Genomic DNA, 24,648 nt, shown 5'->3' with positions numbered 1-24,648 from the left:
GGTCTAAATAGCCCAGAGGTTGTACTATCTCCTGCAAACTTGAGCTTTTGTGACTTCATTAATTATCAGTGAAAGAGGTGCAGGGGATCCCTGAGTGAACATGCAACAAATAACAATTTGTACTGAGTATCAAGTTCTGTGTTGGTTGAAACCATGCTTATTCTTAGTCTGAGTTGACTGTGCAACCCTCTTCACATTTTGTTTCTATTGTATACAGCAGCAGCTCTTGCAGAAGCAGAACTAAGTGGGACATGAAAAATCCAGCTTTGGATTTAATTATTTGTTTTTAATGCCAACTTTTGGTTGCTGTATTTCTTTCTGTGAATCACATGAGTTAGTTTTATGTGTGCTCACCTTTTGGGAGGATGAAACCTGAGTTATAAGTGTGGGCAAATAATTTTAAGCACCTTAAAATTTTCACCATGGAAAAATGAAACCACTGTAGTGATTATTAGGGACTACTAGCACACCAATTCTATATTAATACACCAATATAATTACTTTGTCCTGCTCCTTTCTTTGTGAGCAACTAGTAGGTGGTAAGTAATCTCTTTTTAAGCTATTTCCCCCTCAATATGTCAGAGGAATTATTTGAAATAATTATGAAAGAGACATAGAATATAAATGCCAGAATAGATGTAGATGGGAAAATATTACTACAGAGGGGTTTTGTAATATGTTGGAAATGTCATTTATGGTTCTGTTTTAATGAATGGGTAATTAGTTGGCTGAACATCGGCTCACTTCTTAATGAAATCTTAGTGGATTAACTCTATGCCTCATTCATATTATCCTAAAGAATTTTTCTGCCCTTTTTATAATGAATAATCTTTTTGTAGTATGCCAGTATGAAAAAAGAGAATGTAGAAAATTTGTACTTTTGTGCTGCTAAGTAAATTTGGAGTCTTTTTAAAAAATGTTTAAAATACATATGGTGGTGCTGTTACTATACTTCTTTCTGCAGAAACAACCTACTTGGATATTAATTCTTACACCTGCATTTTCTGGTTTTGTTTAATTATATTTTTGGTTTTGTTTAATTATATTTTTTATTTGTTATCATATCATTGGGTTTTATTCTCCCTTTATTTGCCTATTGACATCATTTAAGAGTTTTCACCTTCAGATATCCAGGTTCCTTTGTTGAAGGATCCCTCCTGTCCCACATAGCTGTGCTTGCAGGAAGTCTCTCCCTGGATCCAAGCAGGACAAGAACATGCCATTCTGCTTCTTGCATTTCTCAACCCCATGGATTGAATCCAGAAAACTGTGCTTTTGCTATTGCACACAGTTTGGACAAAACTGTTGGTTTACGGTTGTCAGACCTCTTAAACCTGTCTCTTATCTGTGCTATCAAATGGACAATCCCGACAAATTGCATTCCTGAGCTTTCAGGTTTGGTTAGGAGGCTGAATTTGGAGTTTATGGCTGGTATAGTGCAATTATACCTTAAATTTTTCCAGGTTCAGAGTAGGAAGTAGGTAAAGTTACATAAAATCAAATACTTATAACACTTCAGATTGTCTCTAAATTTAAATGTTGATTTCAAAGTCTTTGTATTTTGAATCCTATAAAACTTTAAAAATCTCAAATATAGATGTTGAATGTTGAGCCTCCCTAAAAGTACACAAAGAAAAATCAATTCGGCTCTTTGCTTTTCCTTATACATGAACCTATTCCTGTATGAAATATGTTTATTTTCACAAAAGCTTTTAACATGTAAACTCTTATTTTTGCCTTTGTTAGTGTGCATGACATTTTTGTTATATACATACACTTTACACTTAAGTGTTTTCCAAAATGTTTTTCTGGTTATCTAGAAGTTTACCAAGACTTAAAAATAAATAAATTTAAAAAACCAACCAACCAAACAAACAAAAAAACCAAACAAAAACCAAACCAAAACAAAAAAACCAACCCCCCCCCAAAAAAACTAAAAAAATCCAAACAAACAAAAAAAACCACCCCCACTTAATATTCAATTAAAAATATAAACATATATCTGTTAGTTTTACTTAGAAAAATACTTTTAATTTTCTGAATCAGAACCAGATGCTGCTGCTGGTTACATTATAACTTTCTGTAGCTTTATGTGCTTAGAAAAAAACAAGGTTTCAGCTAAAATAACTTGGATTGGTAATTTGTTTTCATTTTCTTTTATTTACTGTCTAGCAAAGTGCTATTTGCACTGAAATTTGACATCTCAGCTGAACCATTATATTCAGCTGTAATTAGAATAAACTATCTGCATGAATTACTGTACATTGGGTTTAGAGAGTTGTTTGGAGACAACCATTTCTTACCAAAGTACAGACAGCAATTTGCTGTCTAACTTTGTACATTTGCAAAATACATTTAGTGTAAAATTAATTAGGTCATTAGAAACCTATTATCTTGTCTCAAAGAAACTGATTTTAAAAGTAAGCATGTTTTATGTGAAAGGTGACAACTTTGCATTCAAATCTAGTTGTGATTCATTCTTCAGGTTTTGTTCTTGCTTTTCTTCATCAAAACAGAGAGGCATAAAAACAGGTTAGAAGTAGCTCTCAGTATTGTGGTAACATTGAAAAAAAAATAATTCTTTAAAGGCCACCTTTAGTGTTTGATGACATTCACTGAGTAGTGTCCAATCCTGGAAAAATAACATTTTCCCTCCATTTTAAGAGTTGTCCAAATACACAGTGGAATTTTAGTTAGTTCTGCAGTGTTCAGAACAAGTGCAGAAGTCAGGCTAATAGGGAAAGGTGTGTCTGTGAACTACACAAGGAAGGGTTTTTTTTAAAATTAAACTGAATACTCCTGGTGACACCTGAACTGCAGCTCTAACCTGAAGCTTTTCTTGTCTCTACAGTCATGTCTCCATTCTGAAGAAATCAACCCTTGGTGAGTGTCATAGATTAAATCAGTTTATGATTTCCAATACATGTTTGAGCATTATCTGTAGTACATGATCTGTAATGAAATCTTCAAGAAGAGAAAGAAAATCTGGGGAGTTCCTGGTGGCCTGTTCTCAGCTGTATTTTGTCTCACATACTGGGTTTGTTCTCTTTCCATACTGCTGAATTGCCTAGAGACAAATTGGCCAGTTTATGCCTTACACCAAGATTGACATTTTTATGGTGCCCAGAAGACAGAGTTTTAAAATTCTACTGTTTGAAAAATTGTCCTGATATTGGAGGGGAACAATCCATGGTTCTGTGAAAGGAAGGCCATAGTATGCAACTGAGGAAGAAATAGTTTACCTGTTCAAAAAGTGGTTGAACTGAGGTCTTCTGAGCTGCTTAAGAAATCTGGGCTCCTTGGTTCCATCTGATAGAAAAAAACGCTCTCACATTAGCATTAAAGCTTGGACTAACAATAAGTCTCTGAGTGTATGCTGAGTTTAATGCACAAATCATTTCAGAATACAATCCTTTTTTTTTTTTTGAGTAATTGTAAAGGATAGCTGTTTGTTTTACTTCTGCAGCTATCTCTGAGCTTTCCTCACTCTTCCTACCTCCAAATTATGACCTGACTTTTAAAAATTTATAATAATTCCAATCTTGAATATTTTGAAGCTCCTGCTGACCAGTAATGATGAAGGAGAAATGACTCCTGTCTTGTGGGTAAACTCTCTGATGGAAGCATCTTACAGCTCTGTCAACCTAGTGAAGGCAGGGGACTATTTCCTAATCCTTGCTTTCAGGCCCAGGTGATGCTTCTGTCCCCATGATACTTTCTGTCCCCTGCAACTTGTTCTTGTAGTCACCGCTAAATCTTTTGCTGACTGATTCCTTCCAATAGATCCCTTCACCCTGTCCCAGTGGTTTCCTTAGCATCTCCCTCATTCTGTCCATTTCCAAAACAGATTATCTGTAAAGAAATTGTCCCATAATGAACCAGTCCTCCATGCAGGTTTTTCCTTTTCATGCTCTGCAATGCTTTCTCTCCACCCTTCGAAGCAGGGAACTCAGTGTAGACCCTTTTCCTCCCCAAACACGCTGTAGGCAATTTAACCAATTTCACTTCTCAACCAGATTTTTTTTTCAGTACATTTCTCTGTGCTTTCTTTAAAGCCACCTGCCTAGTTTTCTCTCTCTTTTGGAAACTACCCTGCTGGGAGTCTGAATGCTGCTGATCATACAGGCAGGATTCAATTCAGAAAAACACAGCAAGCACAATTTACCTTCCAGCTTCCATTCCCTGTGTTGTATCAGGGTTTTGTTTTTGCTTTCAGTGAATGCACAACCTTACCACAAATATTGTTTTGGCTGTTTTTAAAACAAGGAAAATTTTCTTTTCATATTTTATATTCTAAGTGTTTAGCACAAAACCCTAATAGACAAGTCCAGAAGCACTCTCAGCTTGGCAAAGAATTATTTTACAATCAGACTACAGTATGTCAAGAAACTGTATAGGAAAAAGGAGAAAAATAGCCATACCTCATCTACTACCTCTGTTCTGAGTCAATAAACTAGAGGAAGAAGCAAAAACTATCAGGTTTTAGTAAGAACTGTCCTGAAGGAGCTGCTTCAAGCCCCGGTCCATTGAATGTGGAATTCCATGGAGTTACAAGCACAAGGCAACTTCCTTTTCAAGTAAAGGAAGGTTTTTTAGAGCAATCTGGAGAGAGTTGAATTAACACATCTTAGTCCTTAGATATTTATTAAAGGTATCTTAATAGGCACCTGTATTTTAATACTCTTTTTCTGAGACACTGTGTCTTCAAATACTGAAACACTGAACTCCAGTACAAGTACAAATGTTTCATAGTTGGAAAGTGCATAATATTGATATAATCAAAACTTGGGCCCCTTCTAAGCTTTCTCAGGGTAAGACACAGCAGACTGACAGTGACTTCACAATTTTGCAGTGTAAGTTTATTTGATATAATATTCATCTGATACGTTACAAGCTAAAATATCATTTCTGCAGAATAGTCAGAATACAGTTAATTAGCAAAGCGCTGACCAGGCATAAACCCAGATCCCTCTAAAATGGGAAGATGACAGTAAGCTGATCCTGCAAGTTTGCTATGTTTTTAATTGTCTGCTTGTGGCAAGCTTGCCCAATATTGATGTGTTTGCATGGTGCAGGCACCAGTAGGTATCCCCAAAATGTCCCCCCAGAAACCTGAGGTAAACCTGACTTCAGTTGTGCAGACAAAATGCTGTACATCCTGCATAAGCCAAGTTGTTGGGATTTTTCTTGGGTTTTGTGTTTTTTGTTGTTTGTGTTTTTTTTTTTTTTTTTTAAGGCATCCTTGGTAAAAGGTCTTAAATACCTGAATTCATTCAGCTAATCTCAGGGAGGCAGAAGATCACTGGAATTTTGCTTTGTCCTTTCAAAAAAACCCACAGATTTTGCTGACAGGCTTCTGCTCCCAGCTTGCAGTAATTGGTGGCAAACACAAAGCTAATTCCTTATTACACAGTATTTTCAGGGGGTTAATGGCTAAGCTGTTGAATACAAAATAGTAAGCCAATGAAGTGGCTCCTAGGAGAACAAAGATCAGTAATTCACATTCTCCAATGCTGCATTTCTGGTTTGTGTTTCTTATCTCTGTTCTCCTTTTTGTAGATTCCCTTTATGTAAAGTAATGCATAACTAAAAGCTGTCAATAGTAGGTTGACATAGAACACAGTGAAGATTTGGTTATTGATATCCAAGTTCTGTATGTTCATTTGTGTCTGTAGCTGTTAGGAACTCATAGTGCAGAAGAATTTTTAAAAGGGGAGACCTGAGAAAAATGAGTTATTTGCAGCAGTAGAATGGACATTTCACTTAGAGGAGGAGAATGAGAAAATTCAACACTTTTATCAAAGTCGTCTAGCTGCAATAAAAGAAACTCTCACCCTTTTTACCATAGAGTAGGTGAAAATAAAGATGGAGAGCTGTTTTTATCCCCTTTGTTTTCCCTTTTTATTGAAATCCTCACTTTAAATTAGGATAATAGCATTGTATTCTTCCTTAATTGTGTATGTTTAAGTCTCTTCATCTGAGGGGCTTTGTGTTAGCACAAAGAAATCTGGCTGGAATGGAGTTTTCTCTTACATCATCATGGGTGAGCTTTGTAATCCGAACTAATGTGCTCTTATTGCAATGACTCCTCCCACCCCTACTTGCATCTTTACTTCTTTCAGAAAACCAATAGTAAAAATAATAAGGACAAGAATACAGAGGACAAGATAGCAAGGCTCTGAAGACTTTGGATCTTGAGTGCATCTTGAGTTTTATGGCCATTCACTTAGAAGTGTGTGTTGTAAAGATGTAAGGTGAGCTCCTTAGAGAACCCTAAGAGAACTCCCACTTGTTTCAGAACTTTATTCCTAAGGCACTAAGTTCCCTCTGGATTCTTTTACATACAGAAGGGCTACCAGTTCGTGTTCCATGTCAGCTGTGCTCAGCTCTGTCTTTCTAGAGTTCATAATCATTTATCACATTTATAACAGCTTGGAATGTAATGGAAGGTGGTTAACACATGGTTAGTTATTCTGCTTACAGGGTGGAAGGGAAGGTTTGGGAAGGTCTGGGAAGGGAAGGGGAAAAGAGAGACAGAGTACAGCTTCTCTAGTCTATTTATCTGAATCATATTTGAATTGATTGCTTTGCCATGGACATGAGAATTAGCAAGGAAGAGAAGGTAACATCCTTATATGTTATTTTAAGAGATGAAATAAAAGCTATAAGGGTTTGTTTTCCTTTATTTTGGCTGTTGTGCCAAGTAGTGCATAGGAGTTGTATTCTCCATATTTTCTCTCAGTGCTTGGGGGCTTTTCTCTTACAAGGATAGTAACATGGTATTAAAAAGAGATAAGATAAATCTTGCAGAATGTCAGTGCAAACTACCTCTTCTTGCCTCTTCAGGGGTTATCAACCAAAGGAATTGTGCAGGGAGTAGGTGTGCACTGCACTTCAACTTTCTAGACTGTAGGAAGTTACAGTCATGATATTTTTCAAATCAGAAATAACCCCTTTTAATTTTACGGTACATCTGAAGCTGGGGATGTGGAATGGAGAGAGCTGCACATCCAACAGCTGAAGCAGCACCTTTAGCCACTGCACTGCCATCTGTTTATTGTTTTGTTTGTGGGGGTCGATGCAGCTGTGTGAGAGAGGTTGGGTTATTTATGAATAGCAATGCTAACAAATTAATGACATAACAAGCCTGCTGCAAAGGCACTGACCTTTTGAAAGCAAGAGCAGTAGCACAAAAAGGTTGACTTTATTAGAATCTATTAGATGTTTTCACAGCCAGTCCCAAGGGTGGAATTTCAGATAAGCGAGAACTGCAGAGCACCTGATGAGTCATTAGGAAGGTAAAGCCCATTTCATGAGAAAAATTGTATATCTGATAGCAAGATCACATGCATGAACAGTATCTTCACTGTTCTAAATGCTTTATGTTAATTTGAGCAAAATGTTGGAGGTTTTGTTTTGGTTTTTTTTTTGTTTTGGTTTTTTTTGGGGGTTTTTTGTGCAATAAATATTTCCAAATACTGGATAAAATTAGGGTGAGTTGCCATTTTTAAATCAGTGTACTGTCCCAGAACGATTTTGGAGAGCTTCCCAACTGACTCCTCTACAGGTTGTTGTTGTCAGCTGCCAGACCTCGGGCTACTTTTGTCACTTTTATCCTTATGTCTTTTTTTTAACCAGTATAATCCACAGATTTAATGTGGTGGGTAGGGTTTTTTTTGGTTGTTGGGGTTTTTTGTTTGATTGTTGGGGGGGTTGAGTTTTTGTTTGTTTCATTTTTTTGTTTGTTTTTATGAGCATTTTCTCTTAGTGTATTTGCTGAGTAGAAAAGGGATGAAGGTGTATGAGAGCTCATGAGGCTATTTAATATGATCCTTAAATACTTGGTTTTGAAGTTTCTAAGTCAATTTGACTTAAAATTACTGTTCATACTATTTTCTGTTGGAAAATACCATATTTTAGGTCAATAAAAAGTTCACTGTGATGTATATTTTTCCTGACATTCTACTGAATCATTTGTCATGTATCCTGTTATGGATGTGTGATTAGTACTTGTAAGAACAGTTTTGTGTGTCACATTTCAATAGTCCTTTTCTCCTCCAGTCCTGTTTCTGACAAAGTCTGTGAGAATACAGACTTGGATTTTGAACTTCACTACCATCATTATCTTGAATTTCCATATGGAAATTGCTTTTCAGAACTCCAGCTGAGCCTTTGGGATGCCCCTTCTAGTTCTGTGTGCATTTTCAAGTGAAGTGAAAGCCTGCTTTTTGTTTCAACAATTATTTTTGGGTAGCTGAAATGGAGAAAAGATGATGTAGATATACCCATATCTATATATTTTATAAAAAATAAACTTGGCAATGAAGGAAGTGAAAGAATATGATTTGTGGCTCGTCCAAAAAGATGTTTTAACCCTTAAAATTGTCATGCCTATTGAGCAAATAAATGTCTGCTTTTTTTCTCACTGAATCAGTTAATGGAAACAATTAGGATGCCTATTTTGTGTGATGATCATGGATGAGAAGATTCCCAATATTAGACCCAAAAAAGAAAAAAAAGCCTGCATTTTGTTTACCTTCCTGAGATGATCAGTGCTTTCAGAATGCAAGGGTCACTTTCAAAGCTGTTATGAATATTAACGGACTTGAAATGTCTTAGAAATATTTAGGGCAACTAAAATTCCACAAGGATCAGTTTGTTCATTATTTCCCGACTCCATAGGATAATTATGTTGATTCTTTACTAAACAATAAGTCAGTGTGCTTAAATTCAGTCAAATTAAGTTAGTTGAAAAGTTTATCTGCTTATATGTGTAATTCTTTCATGGAAGTTTAAGGCAATAAGAGGGATAGCTTGTTAAGCCATAGTGGAGTAGAACACACTTCATGGGAATTCTATTGTTGGTTATTCATTTAATTTTTCAAAATATCACAGATGCTTTTCCTTAAAATCTGACACATCTAAATCTTAAAAGTGTTTGCTAAATATTTTACAATCTGGGTAAGGAAACTTTACAGGATGGTGAACAAAACCACTAACATTCCTTACACATGCAATCAGCAAGACTTGTAAGATAAAGGGGTAAAAAAAAAAGCACGAGAGACCCTTGAGCTTAGTTTTCATGAGGAAGGAAGCCCATGAATTACCTGAACCATGTGGGGGTAAATGAGGCAGAGCTGTTTCGCTTTTGGATTTTTATTTCAGAGATGGGGCTTGTAGTAAAAGACTACTTGTATTCAGGGGTTTTTAAGTCATTTGAGGATAAAAAGTAAAAAAAAAAATTGCGTAAGAAGAGTTCCCAGTGAAATGTGAGAAAAGGTGAAATCTCACAGAAAATGTGAAAATAAACCTGTGAGAGGTGAAAGACTGAAATGAGCCTGGAATATTTTTTTTCTTTATTCATCCTGGTGTTCTCCTCCAAAAGGATGGAAAGACTGACTCTAAAGTCACAGCAAATGTGACTGATCTGATGTTGTTGTATCAACAGCGCAATGGTGCATAATCCACAGATTGGGTGGTTCAGGATAACCAGACAAAACACACATTACCTGTCACAGGAGAAACCTTTGGGTTTAAAAAATGGTAAATATTGTTTCAAGTGAAACACAGTTCAGGCAAAGATCAGGGTTATAAACTCTCATTTGAGGAATGTTGCTCTTATTGTGTATTATTGTCAAGAAAAGAATGACTTCAACAGAGACAAGACAGCTTGATTTAACTTCATATAAACTTCTTAGTGTATTGCATTCATTAATCTTGGATGTTATCTCTAAAAATAGCACTTGAAAGTGCCTATCAATTAGATTTTATGACATGAAAATGTCATTTCTGAAAGAGTCGGATATTATACGAGATATGACAGTGCCCAGAACCAAATTGGGAGCAAAACATTTCTGTCTTTCCCTTAGGCATGGGCTGAACTCTTGCTTCGGATATAGGTTAAGTTATATAGACTTAATAGCTGGTTCATTTTGTTTGGTTTGGTGTTGGTTTGTTTGGTTTTTCTTTTGACTGATTTCAAGGTCATTAAAATACCATTCAAAAGGTATATCCAATTTCAATTGCCTGTTTTTGTACAACAGATTAAATTCAGGAATGAGAGAGATTGTAAATCAAGCAGAATTATCGTAAATGTGTGTAATTTATAATGTAGTAGAAAAGATAGGAAAGATATTCTGAAAAGCGGTCTCTTGTGGGCATATGGTAAATTAACATTAAAGAAAAACCTAAGCACATGTTTGTGTTAAAATTTATAAAGGATGGTTAAGTCATAATAAAAAGAAATCATTGTAATAATATTGCAACTGTAATAAGGATATCAAGTGCTGTACACTCAGTGAAAGCAAAATGTGGTGAAAATCATGTAGATTGGATCCTTTATACAGTACAAATATTTTCAATCATTAATGGCTTGCTGTTATTGTATTGAGTCCCAGCTCAGTGTACATGGAACTGAGGGTCGTTGAAGGTACACAGAACTGAAGCCAAAAACTTCTATCCTTGAGTTTTACTGGGATTTTGATTTAGCTCCAAAAGAGTTCTAAAGTTGCTGATATTACCTGTGGTCTGTGAATTTGCTTCTGTTCACTTACACTCTTGCATTTGGTGTTCAAGTGTATTTTAGGCTGAAATTCAGCACACAGAAGACCATAGCTGTGAGCAGTCCAGCAGGTTGGAGCTGGCTCTGCTGAGAGATTAATGCAAATAAATGCACTGGTTCTCCCTATTCAAGCTTTTTACAGTTCATCTGTTTGCACTGAATACAATGGTTAAAAAAATAGTAAGTAAAAATTACTTTATAATGTTGAAGTTAAAGTTGGGTTTTTTTCAGCTAAATCTTAATGTGAAAAAGAATGATGTCTTTTTCTTGTCTATGGTATAATTTTTACCATGCTGGATCATCTCAGCTGTTCTCAACTTCCTCTTAAACTGAGGGATTTTATGTTTCTTTTTCTTAAAGATGACTAAATAAAACTAGAAATCCATTCAGTGAAGTTTTGGAATGAAATACTTTTCATTCTGTGTTCTCTGCTTACACATATGCTGGAGGAGGAGGATTCTTTTGGCAAGTGAGGGGAAAAAAGAACTGAATTTGCAGGAGTCTCTTGGTGCTCCCAGTGCATCAGATGATGAGCTACTTGCAAAGTCTTACTGAAAGTGAACCTGCAGGTGCATCTCCTCACTCAGACTCTAATTTTGTGATTTTGTTGGAGTCCAACAGCACTTGGGAAATGGCATTGCCATTGCAATACAACAGGGTGTTGTGCTGTTCAGGGCAGGATTTGGTTCAGTATTTCCCGTGATCAGATTTAAAGCTGCAAAAGCTTGAAGAAAAGCTGCCTGGCCAGCACTTGCTCACTGAGGATTTTTCTTTCAAAGCTTTTGTATCTACTGAGAGTTAAATGGGGGTCAGTGGAGAATTTAAAGTTGAGAATTAATTAGAGCAGGGTGAAGCGGTAAAACACTTGGTGGAGGAAATCATTGAGGACATCAGTGAAGGGCAGAGAAGTAAAATATTAAAAAGAGGTAAGTTATTGTAGAAAATATACTAAGATGAGACTGTGAGAGTCCCATCTAGTCATTCTTAGCATGAAATAATATGTTAGAATTATATGTGTCAAGTACATAAGATTATGGTCACTCACTACTTGAAAATAGTGGCAGAAATATCTGTGTGATCTGGTAATACACACTTAATAACTGAATTGGAGAGAACTTATTTTGCTAATAAGTCAACAAATTCTTTAGAAACTAAAGGGAAATAGAAAACCTTTAAAAATTTTACTTGAATATTTTACAGAATAACACAGCTAATATTGTACCTTACTATTAATTAATAACCCCAAATTTGGTTATCAGGTGGAATCTTGGCACCAATGGTAAAAATTCTGTTGTCATATTGGGAAAATAATTTTATTGGGAGAATAATTCCTACTTTTAATCAGTTTTTGCCAGATATATGGTGCCTTTACCAGTGCCTTTGCACATTCTTTTTTTTTTTTTATCTTGAATTAATCTATCACACTAGAACATGTTGTGAATGTCAAAGGATACTGTATATCAGCATACATAGTGATACAGAAGGAATTAGCATATTCTCATGAAAGATAATAATGTAGTGTTAGGAAATCAATCCTAGACATGTCAATGATGAGTGACAGGAACTCACATTGCACTGGATAGGCAGATGTTATGAATAATAGTTTGCTTAGTGAGTGTAGACATTTCTGTGTCTCAGCTGGGCCTGCAGGTTTCAAAGGAAGGTCTCAAATGCTTATTTTTCTTTCTATTGCATCTTGATTAGTTTGATGCAAACTGAAGATTGGAGGGAGATGATACGGACTGTGCTAAAGGAACTGAAGATGATCAGTAAATGTAGTCTTTCAGCAATTCCTCTCCCCAGTCATTCTTTAAGCCAATATAGCTGTGGTTGGATTTGTGGAATGTTTCAAAGCCCATCTGCACTCACACCTGAGCCCAAGCTGAATGTACTTACTTAATCTCATGTAGACTTGATTTATATGGTGGTAGGTGACGAAAGAGTGAACTGGGAAAGAATTTAATTCTAGTCCTTGGCATGTTGCCATTAGTAAAAAAAGAAAAACAAAAAAAAAACCACCTCAAAATGTGGTGTCCTGTTGTGACTCTTTATTTCCCTTCACCATAGGACAGCTTTCTGGATTCCTCTCCCTTCTTTCTTGTGAAATGGAAGACACTATCACAAGACAACCTCTAATGGAGTCTCTGCTGAATCCTGCCATCAAGAGGACACTGATTTCTGACTTCCAAATCTCTCTCTTGGAGACTTTCTTGCATTAAATAATATTTTGACGAAAACTAGCTTTTGAATGTCACAGTGTTGCTTATTAGTGGTTGGTAGGTGTCAATGTGCTAATAGACACCTAGACTTCAAAAAAAGAATCAATAAATCTCAGCAGCACAGAGAAAGTTTTGCTGTTTGCATTATTCTGGCTGCAGCACAGTGGATCTGAGGAACCCAGGGGTGGGAGAGAGAAATGATGTTTTCAATAAGGAATACTAGTGGGAGAAAAGGGAGGGACAGGAATAGTGTCTGCAAAGAAAATATAACAAGAAGAGAGCTTTTAGCTCAGCCAGGATCACACAGAACATGGAAAGGATGCAAAGGCAGACCACAGAACTGATGAAAGAAAAAATTCTTTCAGTTCTTCTAAGTGAACTGTAAAAGATGTATTGGAACCAGAAAGCCATTGAAAAGTCATTTCATTGACATCCCAAAGGAGAAGACCCATCTTGAACAGGTGTGGTAAGCACTTAACCCATTTTATTTTTGTATTTTTTTTCTATCATATGCTTCGTTTTCATTGTTCTCACACCTGCTCTGATGTGACAACAACATGTACAATAAAACCTTACCAGGGAGTTTATAAAACTTTTTTGGTAAACTTGTAAGCTTGATGTTAGCAAAAAGTGAAAGTAGTACCACTATTTCTTTATTACTTCAATCAAGTAAAATATTAATTAATATTTTGAATATGATAAATAATGGTGCTTGTTTTTTCTTCCGCCCTCAAAATTAAAGATGCATTGCATTAGTGATAATCTTGATAAAAAAATAATCTCTTTTTATGAAAGTCTTTTGCTGTTTAAGCAGAGGAATGGATTCAGAGTGAATAAAAGCTTTAAATCTGTTTTAAATATTTTCGCTTTTTTTACGACCCAACATTACAAAGCCAGTAGACAAAGTAATAAACTCTGTGTGTTTCAAGTATTCTACACTCTCTTCTGATTATCCAAGTGTAGCTTTATTTTCCTATTCACTTGTTGTCAAGGAATTCAGAGTCATTAACAACTGATGTCTGAAGGTGCCATCAGCCCAGTGACTTGATGGTGTCAATAAAATTTGTACAAGGCTCCAATCTCAGAAACTACTGCATTGACTCAGTCTAAATAATGTAATATTACCTGAGACAGTAAACCAAGAACGTTTAGGGAATCTTGTTAAAGAACAAGTAAAATGCTAAGAAATTTTATTTTCTAGAGGGAGATAAAAGTCTGGAGATGAACAAAGATTATGTCTGACCTCTGAGATTTCATGGCAGAGCATTTTTATTGACCAGTTTTTTTTAACTGTGGTGGCAGAACCGTGGATATGGTGTTTGTCAAGGCCTTGCCAACTCATGCTGTGTTGTGTTTCTTTGCCTGCAGCTAAGTTTATTGCTCACTCAATGCCTAAAATAAATAATAAAATAGAGCGAATGTAATCTTGGAAAAAAACACAAACCCCTGAAGAAATTGGACTACGCAGTCTACTAAGGCTTTCTGAATAAACATGAATCTAAACACTTGAATTTAAACAAAATACTATTCCTATTTCTGTAAATGATCCATCTTTCTCACACAAAGAATTAAACAGTATTAAACTCTCTTATTAAAGAGCTCATACTGCGGGATTCTAATGTTCTCTCAATATTTTGTGACCTCAGAAACCTCTTCTTTTCTAAAGAAAGCTGTTGAAACAAGCTCCCTCATGCACATCTGCAAACAAGTCAAAATAAACCTTTGCTTAGATGACTTTTGGTTTAGGACTATCAAAATTTTCCATTTTAGTTTAAAATCTTTAGTTCTTTAGATGAAATAACTTTAGTTCTTTAGGTGAAACTGGATGAACAAGAAAAAGCCAACATCCATGACAGCAATAGTCAGGTTTTCTCATATGAAGGAGAAGCTTCTTATCAATTCCTTGTTTCCATTTGGCTTCAGATTTAGCAGAACAGTATTGTTAAAATATGCTGTTCATCTCTGCTTTAGAAGATTATTAGATAAGACTAAGTATAATAAAAAAAAAAGATATTGTATTTCTGGGGTAGGGGATGAAACCACTAAGTGTAACCACTCAGGGCATATGACCTGAGCTTTGCCTTTGAATTCCGTTGTCACAAAACCAAACTCAGAAAAAGGAAAAAATCCAGCCTTTTGAGGTATGATTACTTAAGCATTTTGCCAAAAGAAAAGTATAAATATTATAAAACTGAAAATGCAAATTTTGAAGAAATAGAACATCTGGTGCCAATTGCTTATAATTATTTTGCAAATTATGTTTTTCCCAGTGGCATTATATTGTTCTAATTGATTTCCCAATATTTGACAAACATATAAACACACAATGCATGCCAATCATTAAAATTACTCTAATAATAAAAACAGCTCAGCATTCGCACTGTTAAGCAGTGAAATTATTTGGCAGGTTAGTTATCAAAGAAATGTCTTGCTGAAGCTCATGCAGACATTTCTGGGCTATTCTTGTTGGAACAGATATGCAAGTGAGCAACCTGTGTTTATATTTGTTGTGCCAGTGGCACAAGGAAAAGTAGAAGAGGTTCTGGAATCAAAATGTAAACACCCAGTTAGGAAGTTGGTGCTTTGAAAGTTTTCCAGACAGAAAGGTGGAGGTGCAGCATTTGAAGATGTAGCTGAGGAAATGAATATGCTCTGTGGAAAATGAATGAGCTTCATTAGAAAATGGAGGAATTCTTTAAATAAAGGACTAGGCAGAGGAGGAATAGGAATAATAAAAATTAAATTGAATTCCTGGACTTAAATACAGAGAGAAAAGCAAGGAAATCTGTATTAGGTGAAGATGCCTTTCACTTCTGTGACTTAGACCTGTATGGCCATACCAAGTTTTAAAACTTTATGGTTTTGTTTTACAGCTGCAAAGCAGATTACACCAACACAGGAAAAGAGTTTTAGTAATTTATATACATTATCCTACAGACAGATTATAAGCATTTGAATGTGCTGACCACAAAGCAAACCCATCAAATATTTAAAGGAAGATGCCAGCAAGAAATGTGGTTTATAGCGGACCTTGAGTGTGAATAAGTTTCCTGGTAAGTGTTTTGATCAGAGTAATGATTTTTACTGTTTAAACAGTTACATTGATGCAATCCTTATGGTGAATATTTAGACTGCAATAAAATAAAAGTATGTTTATGTAAGTAAGTTAACTCTCCTATGGATATGTAAATATCTTCATACCTCTATAATGTTCCAGTCGGTCGTTATGTAGTTAAAGTAATCATGGACAAGGTCACAAGAACAAAGTTTTCTCTAATGGATTGCCTTTTACACTCTTGAGAAGTTCAGCACAGAGGAATTCATGGATAAAATAAAGTGCACACCCTTGGAAAAATATTTTCTCCTACATAATGAATAGGGAGTGATGAAGAGTTTGGTCAGCAGAACAATCCTGCTAAATGTTTCCCCCAGTAGATTCTTTTGCTGTTTTGTTGGTTTGTACATTCTCCCCTGAACGTTCAGCCTGAGCTGGGTGTATTTGTGCAAACCACCTTGCTGATTAAAGGTCAAGTTTTCTAAGGCCTGAAAGTAATATCAGGGTTTTTCTTTTACTTTATAATCTTATTTACAATTTCATTGTTGCATTTCTCATTACTACTGTCATCGCAGTGTTTACAGAAGTGGTCCTGATATTTTTGCAGTAGAACTTAATACTACAGTGAATGTTGGTTTGCAAGGTAGATAAGGTTCCAGTGAATCCATTCTTAAGGCATTGTGAGACTCCAGATAACACCAACAAAAATAGGTTTGGGAAAATTTAACAATAACATGCAATTTATATTATGCTGGTGTAACTGAAGGTTATTTCTACTACGGATAGTAATAGCAACAGAAACTTACTGTATGGACAAAAAGTACAGTAAATTTCCATCCTATGTAAATGAGTTGTCTCTGTAAATGAGATATGTGAGTAAATATCAAGTCTGCACAAAGAACCCTGTGTACGTGTGATGTGTGTGTTTATGCATGTCCACCAAGGACAAGCAGAAATAGAAACTGGATTTTGAGTTTAGGAGTGGTTCATACTTTCCTTTCCTAATACTCTGATGACAAAGTGCCATCTCTGTATGTTCAACAGTAATAGAAGCAAAAATCAATGGATTTCTTGTGAGTTTGCAAATCTTCATAGTGCCATGTAAATGTCTGAGTTTGCTGAAAGATAAAGAAGGGTCTTTTACTTTTTGAAATATTTTGGTGCATGTCCAAACTGTTTGGTGTTAATGTCTTGCTGAATCTATTCTTGTAAGTATTTGCTGAAAATTGGAATGTACCTATTGTATAAAAAGAGTGTTGCCCTGTCTGCTGCACCACTGTTCAGGTGGGTGGCAGTTTTTAAAGAGACCAAAACTTTATATTGCACATATATTATATATATACTGAATATATACAGCACTTTATATTTATATTACACATGGTTTGGAAAATGACAGTGGCGCATTTAAAATTGAATACATGTGCTAGCCTTTATCAAATTCACATTAATATTGCAGCCCTGACTTCTGCACTCAGTAAGAAACATTAGCTTGGGAAGGACAAAAATCATTGACATAAAATTCAATGAATGCACAGAAGAAGGTCTCTGTTGCCAAAAAGTTAAATTTAAAAAAAAAAAAAATTCTGAGGTTTTTGACTTTTAAAACTTTTTTTTTAATATAAGCATTTTAATATTTTAAAATAGACTTATGAGTTTTCATAACTGTGACTTAACTTCCCTTGCAGGTCATCCCAAAGGTGTTGATACAAAGGCTGTTTTCCAGTTGTGGCTTGTCCCGTTACACTCAATTTTAACAACCTGACATGTACCCAAGACCCCTCTTGTCTTCAGGGTATGTGTCCACTCTTACTTTATTGTTGGCAGTTGAATATTTGCTTCTAATAAGTTCAGGAGGAATTTTTCACTCCAATTTGTTTCTCTTTTGCAATTTTAGGGATTTAATTCTACAGTTTAGTTTAGTACAAATTCAAATATGGTATCAAAGAGCTGAGATACAAGAACTTAAACTCTTAGACTGGTCAGCTTGTCGCCTTTTTTAAGCGAGAAGTGAAGAAATTCTGGTTCCACTGAAGAGGAAAAAATATTTTAGCTGTAAGACTAAGCAGACTGTGCCCAATGCCTTGCATAATCACAATACTTGGTGTGAATTTTGTTCTGTTTGTGTTTCCTTAAAACTTCCCCTGATTCCCCTGATGTCAATACACTTAATGAGTTGTAAATCAGTGCAAAATTTAGCTTCTACCTGAAGCACTAAACCAACAAAAGCAAAGCAATTCTGAATTCACTAAATCTTAATGTTGTTTTAAAACAGTTTTTAATGGGGTTAATTTCTTTAGGTTTTTCTTTCTCTCAGGGTACTATAACTTGATTAATATAGTTTCCTTTCATTTTGACATTGTAACAGGGTCTCATTAGGCCTGCAATGAAATTGAATTGCCGTCATAATATCACATCATAAAGGCATATTAACAAAATCTCTATAGACTTCTATTGGAATCATTTTTCCATCATAACCTTAATGTCATTGAAGAAGGCTCTTCCTGAGTGTAGGGAGAAAGCAGGGGAAGAAACAAACTGGCTCTGGGACTCTCATTTACAAGACCTAGATTTGTCTTGTACTTCTTCCCAGTTACAGCAAGCTAAATAGTTTAAATTTTACAAATAAGTACTGGGTAGTATCTCAGTTATAAATCCAATCAATTCTATTGCTTATTGTTTTGGGAATTTATGTTTTCAACCCTTAAAAGTCTTATAAGCCAGTTATGTTTTGCTATTTTGTAGAATGCTCTTCATAACTCCCGTTCTTACTTAGACAAGCAAAATCAGTGTTACCCATTTATACAATGACAAGATATCACTGACATCTTTTGGTGGCAAGCAGGAGTTGACAAACTTTCTGCTACCTTTTGATCCTTCCTTGTCTTGTCCATAAGACAGATTTTAAGCTTCTTCACTAATTTCCTGGCTTTAGGTCTGGTTGCTTGGCTGCATTCTGAAAAGCTGAACTAAAACTCTTTTTGCCAACTGATTACAGGGCAGAATTTAAAACTCAGGGAACATTTTCCGAAGGTTTTTGGAGACTATTGCAAAAGTTTATTTTCTGGACTGAGTTACTGTCTTTCATTACCCTTAATTGTTTTCACAGTGTGTGGGTGGGTTAATTAAGGAATAAACTCAGACAGTAGGTGGTCCATAAAGTTAGACATATATATTAAATCTTATTAATAAGAGTAACATATTTTAATGGAAATGAAAATATCTGCTTCAGTAGAGAACAGATAATTTATAAAAAATCTAAATGGTTAATTAATTTTTGAAACTATGGTGTTTCTTCTACCATACTCTGTCCTTTTGCAAATGGTCTAATACATGAGAGTTTTAAAGAGGTTTAGCTGTAATATCAAAATATATGCTCTAGATGCAACCTTTTTCAGTCAGTTCAGAGATGGGAAAGAGGATATGGTAGGAAAGGTTCAGATTCTGGTCAAATCTTTCTGGTTTTCACTGAAAGGTGGAATCCATGATTCCTGTCACTCATCTTAAAATTTTCAATCACACTAAAAAGAAGATGGAAAGAAATGATTCCTATGAGGAGTTAAATGAGTCTCAAAACTGGTGGAAGTGCCAGTCTCCAAAACAGAGTGAACAAACAAGGGCCATTTAGGAACACCACCAATCTCCTCATTTGTAAAAAAATCTAATTCCACAAAGCACATGTGTAAGCTTGAAGGTTTGCATAAGCAATGGAGCTCTTCTAAATTCCTTACTCCCTCCCAGCTGGAGCCACTGGGTCTGTACCTCCTGTAGTGGTATAAAGTGCCTGACAAATTTAATATTCTTCTTATTAAAACTTTTTAAAATGTATTACTTTTTTGTCTTAGCATTTTGCTTGTTATTAAGTTTTTGTGCTGCTTGGTCAATTGCACTGAACAATTGCAGTTCACAGCACAGAATACAGATGCTTTGGAAGATTGCAGGCTACAAAACACAGCCTTGCAAATTGAAATATCTGAAGACATTTGCATGATTAACTCCCTGACTATCCTGGGATGATTAGATCTGCCAAAGTCGCATGTTTAAAGCATTCAGCCAATTTAATCAGTCTGAAAAGGCTTAATTTATTTCCAAGTGTTTAGTGTGATTATTGGTTTAAATCATAAACAAAAGTTAACCACAACAAAAAAAAAGCTGTGGGTGGTGCATCACTTACAACTTTATGTAGCGAGGCATGCTGATATTTCATGGCATATTCTGACACAGAAGAAGTATATGCATATTTTTTTCATATTGGCAACTGTGTATTATGTTAAAATAAAATATGTAGCAAAAGCAACACCTCCCTCCTTAACTCAGCCCCCACTCCCCTCGCAGCCTGCATGATCACAGCCTGTGTCTTCACAGCTCCTGAACCATTGAAGGGAGTTTTCAGAACAGAACTACAGAGCTCTGAGAAATGATGTGACAAGCAGTTCTCTTTCTCCCTCACTTTCTTTCTCTCTTGAGTATTCTTCTCAGTGCTTTTAAACAAGAAAGAAAATTAATTTAGGTGCTACTCAGCACTGTTTATAAGGAGCATTGAAATCCAGGAAAATGTCTAATTATAATGGGTTTTGTTGCTGTTTGACATACAGCACAAAAGCAGTTTGAACTTTTCAGAGGGCATCCTTTATGAAGACACTATTAATCCAAGAAACAATAGCATCATTTATTAACTTTAGCTGGTCATCATTCTAGGCTTTTGTGTTTTGAGGGTATCACTGAAACATTAACTGAGTGGTACATGCAGCATGCCTATAAGGTAGGTAAATAATATTAGAATTGATGAAATGTGTGTCCCCAAATAATTGTTTGATGGAAAATTGTCTGGTATTATTCAGAACATTTACTGAGATGACTTGGGAGATGTTTCTCAGGTTTACATTGAGAAACCAAGAGTGCTGAAGATGAGGAGTTTGCCTGCTGTCAGAGAAAGCCAGTGAGAGAAGTGAGCTACAAATCATGGTCATTATTGCTGCAGTGTGTCTTTAAATATACCACAATTCCTTCTGCAAGGGCACCATGGGAAAACCAAAACAGGCCTTTTGTACAGCTCCATAGGGTGGTTGGGTTTTACCTGTTGTGGTGCACATCCCTTTTTAGTAAATGAGCCTTGTGGGTTCCTCTGTGCTGAAAACTGTTAATTTGTTTTGTTTCAGCACACCAGAAAGAAGGACTTTCTTCAACCTGAATTCCTCAATCATGCAGATTGATGTCTTACTTGCACACAAGGTGTCACTACTGATTTGCACGTGCTCCCCTGAGATGCAGGTGGTGCTCATAGTGCTGCTCCTGGGTCCTCCCCTACCCTGGAACAACTGGAGTGCTTAGGGGCACCCAGCTTGTGTGTTGTCACAGATATTAATGAACACACCTTGACTTCCTGCTGATTTCTTCATTTCTGCATATTCAGTTTCACAAACACAACAAGGTAAGGTTTTTAGTCTCTCACCTCAAGTGACCTCTTGGGCAGTTCAGAGTGAACGTGGTACTCATGAAGTGTAACAGGCTGGGTTGTGGAACGATGGATGCTGCTGAGACTGTGCCACTCCAGTTCCTAAGAGTGGAATAATCTATGGTGAGATAAATCAAGTGGAAAAATAACCTTCAACAATGACTCACTTAGAACATTTCAGAAAAACACTTAAAATTTTACAGTGCTGGATAAGTAGAGAATCAATATGATCCTTACCTAATCTGTACAGCACTCTTGTGTGTGCAAGCATGTGTAGTATTTTGAACACCACAAAGTACCAGTGTAAACTTACAAGGCACTCACTTTTGTTCTTGTTGTCTATTGCAATTATTTCTTTCATTTGGAAAACAAACTGATAATTTTGGGGTTGGTTCCCCAGACTGCTATTGTGTTTTTAGGCCTCTAACAGAGGATAAAAGCAGAAAATGAGCTTCAGACTTTGCAGAGGTTGTTTGCAGCTCAGAGGGAAGAGTTAAAAGGATTCTTTGTGGGTAGTGCCACAGGTGAAACAGTCTTTGACCTGGGGAATTTTTAGTGAATTTAATTTTTGGCAGTTAATACCAGCTTCTTGGCAGTAATCTGGATATTAGAGGGAAAAAAAAATTCTAAACGTTTAAATAAGCAACTTCCTTCCTCCTTTCTCAGGCTCAGTTTAACCCAACCACCCATCCTCTCTCTTCCTAAACCCATCCTTCTGTCCCACCTGGTGTGGGCTGCCCATGGTCTTGGCTTCTCAGCAGCTCCCTGTTTAAGCTTAATCCTAAATTCCACCAATTCCAGTTGTGCAGCAAACTTTAAACTGCTGGAGAAACTTGAGAGGTGAGGGCAGAGCTGGCAGGAGGCTCAGCCATCCTGCCTGACAAAGTTTTAATTGTTCAGTCTAAGCAAGGAGCAGGGGAGCGTGATGGAACTCCAAGTGTCTCCAAATTGCTTCAAAGAGAAAGGGAATAATTTGTTTTCCTTTGCAACTGGGGACAGGATAAAGAATAATGGAATTAAATGGCAGCAACGTAGATTTAGGTCTGCCATCAGGAAAAAAATCCCAGTTGTAAAAATAGTTGTGCTGTAGAATATATTGATTGGTACAATCCTAGAGTCTCTGTCACTGCAGCTCTTAAAAGCAGACTAAACAAGCATTTTCCAGGGATAATTTAAGCAGAGAAGGTCCTGTGATGCCTTCTGAAGACGAATTAATTCAGTTCTCCAGGTCCACCTTTCTGTTCTGTGTGGAAGCTGATTCCAATCATGAAATAGATGGGATTTTGCTTTTAACTCAGTTGCTTTAGGACAACAGTCAAGTGATATCTCCCTCCTGTCCACTACAAGGATGAAGACAGAACAGAGACAGGTTAATCTTGTTTTATTTCCAGGAGTTGTTCTCTGTCTAAGAAAGGTTTTTCATTGCAGAAAGAGATGTTGCTTTTGCTATCTAGTTCCTGGCTGCAGACTACAAATTACAGCACTTTATTATCTTTGTATGTTTTTCCTTCTGTTTTAATCACAAGTGAAATAAATTTGTTGAAGATGCTGAACTACAAGGTTGACACTCTGTGCCTGTGCATGCACATAAATGCTCTGATAAACCAAGGAGAATAAACCTTCACACTTAATGTACTGAGTTCATCAGAATAAATGGCTAATGCGTTAAAAAGGAAACTTTACAATACATTAAAAATGAAACTTTATAATCTGGAGTTACTTAATTTATAAAATATAATGTCATAAGGTGGATTTTTTTTTTTAATTATTTGATGCTAGCTCAAGGTAGCAATCATGCATTCTCTAACATATGCCAGTGCAGCATGTAAAAAGAATGCCCCTTTAAAAATAGCAGACCATACTGAGCCTTCAAAATGTCACTACTTTTTACCACTATCACTTGCTTATGGCAATCTTTTGACAAATTTATTGGAACAGATAGTTCATTCTGACAATGTTTTAAGAGAGAAATTGCATGTAATTTTTGTTAATTAAGGAGGAGCCTCTCCTAAGGAGAAATCATGGCAGATTGAGTAACTTTTAGTTTAGAACATGATTATTCCATTTGTACTCTTGGATGATGCCCTCTTCTGGCACAGGCATTTTGCATCACTGTCACTGTCTCAAAGATGTTGTTGTCTGCATCAGCTTGTCTGAATTCAACTTGATTTTTACCTTGATTATTCAGTCACCACATATTTGATATTTCAACCCAGAAAACATTCAGGGTTGAAAGTATGGCATCATTTTTCCAAATGTTTTCAGGCAGTAGAGTTAATAGAACTAAGGGTATTTTTTGAGGACAGAACTAGTCTTAAATGGTTGGAAGAGAAAAAAATTCATCGTCTCAAAATGTTCACTCTTATTGGTGTTTGGGCTTATCTGTGATTTCTGGACTTTATTGGTGGCATAAATAGAAAAAAATTATTTAACATAACACTCTCTGCTATTTGATTTTATTTCTTATGAATATTTGGGCATTTTCACAAAAATACTCTCTCTTAATATCTAGCTGAACTCAGCTGTATGCCATGCCAGTAATATCAGTTGTCTGGGCTTGCTGTTTAGAATTTTGCATCACTCATTAAAATTTGTACTGGAATTTGTGTTTGGATGTAATACATTTGCTTGTAGCAGGACAGGATATGGGAATTGCACCAGAAAACAGCTGGGAAGCATCACAAATGACAAGTGATACTATATGAATTTTCTAAAAAATATTATTAAAGTCTTCTTAGACTTGCTTTATCTGCAATGTTTTCTTTTCAGGCCACCTGATGATTAAAAATGATGACAAATTTTATTTTCAGTGCTGTGCATGAAAACATTTTTTTATCCACTGTAGATTTCTGTTATTGCATCTATACGCAAATAAACCCCCACTTTTTTAGCTGCACAAGCCTGCCAGTTTCAAACAAGAAAATCCTCATCTCCACCTCAACATGATTATATTAAGTAGAGGATTATGTATATAATGCATGCACAAAATTGTTCTCGTTTTACTTTCATGCTCTCTGTGCCAAATTCAATTTGGGTTTATTAACTACAGTCTGATTTGATAGTGGTCTCCGGACCAGGAAAATATTTTTGGTGAAATTTTAACAGTCACATCACATTATGTAACAAATGTCTTGTGTCATGTACTATTATTTCAATTTCAGGATGTTTGACATGATGTAATGTGATCTGAGATATAGTGAGTGATGTAGCATAATGCTTGGTGCAGTGTGCCAGAAACATGTTTAATGTTCCTGAATGTTCTTTAGCTCTATGTCCACATTACTGATCTGGAGGGGTGAGTAGGTAGAACTGCAGGTATGGGAAACACAGCAAAAATATCATGGGGAAAGTCCTGTGCAGG

At 35.9% G+C, this 24,648-nt stretch overlaps 1 long non-coding RNA gene across 1 annotated transcript in view; it reads left to right on the top strand.

Annotated features, from left to right (window-relative positions):
- The window catches only part of LOC113994804, a 42,418-nt gene extending 21,276 nt beyond the window's left edge, over positions 1-21,142 (top strand). Inside the window, exons 8-12 of the long non-coding RNA XR_005562992.1 lie at positions 2,852-2,883; positions 12,629-13,241; positions 15,654-15,833; positions 17,521-17,627; positions 20,992-21,142. This is a non-coding gene — a long non-coding RNA (uncharacterized LOC113994804). The remainder of the gene's footprint in view (positions 1-2,851; positions 2,884-12,628; positions 13,242-15,653; positions 15,834-17,520; positions 17,628-20,991) is intronic.
- The last annotated feature ends 3,506 nt before the right edge of the window (positions 21,143-24,648 follow it).

The sequence above is a fragment of the Pipra filicauda genome, unplaced genomic scaffold, assembly GCF_003945595.2.
Source record: "Pipra filicauda isolate LSUMZ 115617 unplaced genomic scaffold, ASM394559v2 scaffold178_size1475342_pilon, whole genome shotgun sequence".
Classification (NCBI taxonomy): Eukaryota; Metazoa; Chordata; class Aves; order Passeriformes; family Pipridae; genus Pipra; species Pipra filicauda.
Note: the sequence above shows the minus strand (reverse complement) of the source record. Positions and strands in the feature narration are given on the sequence as shown.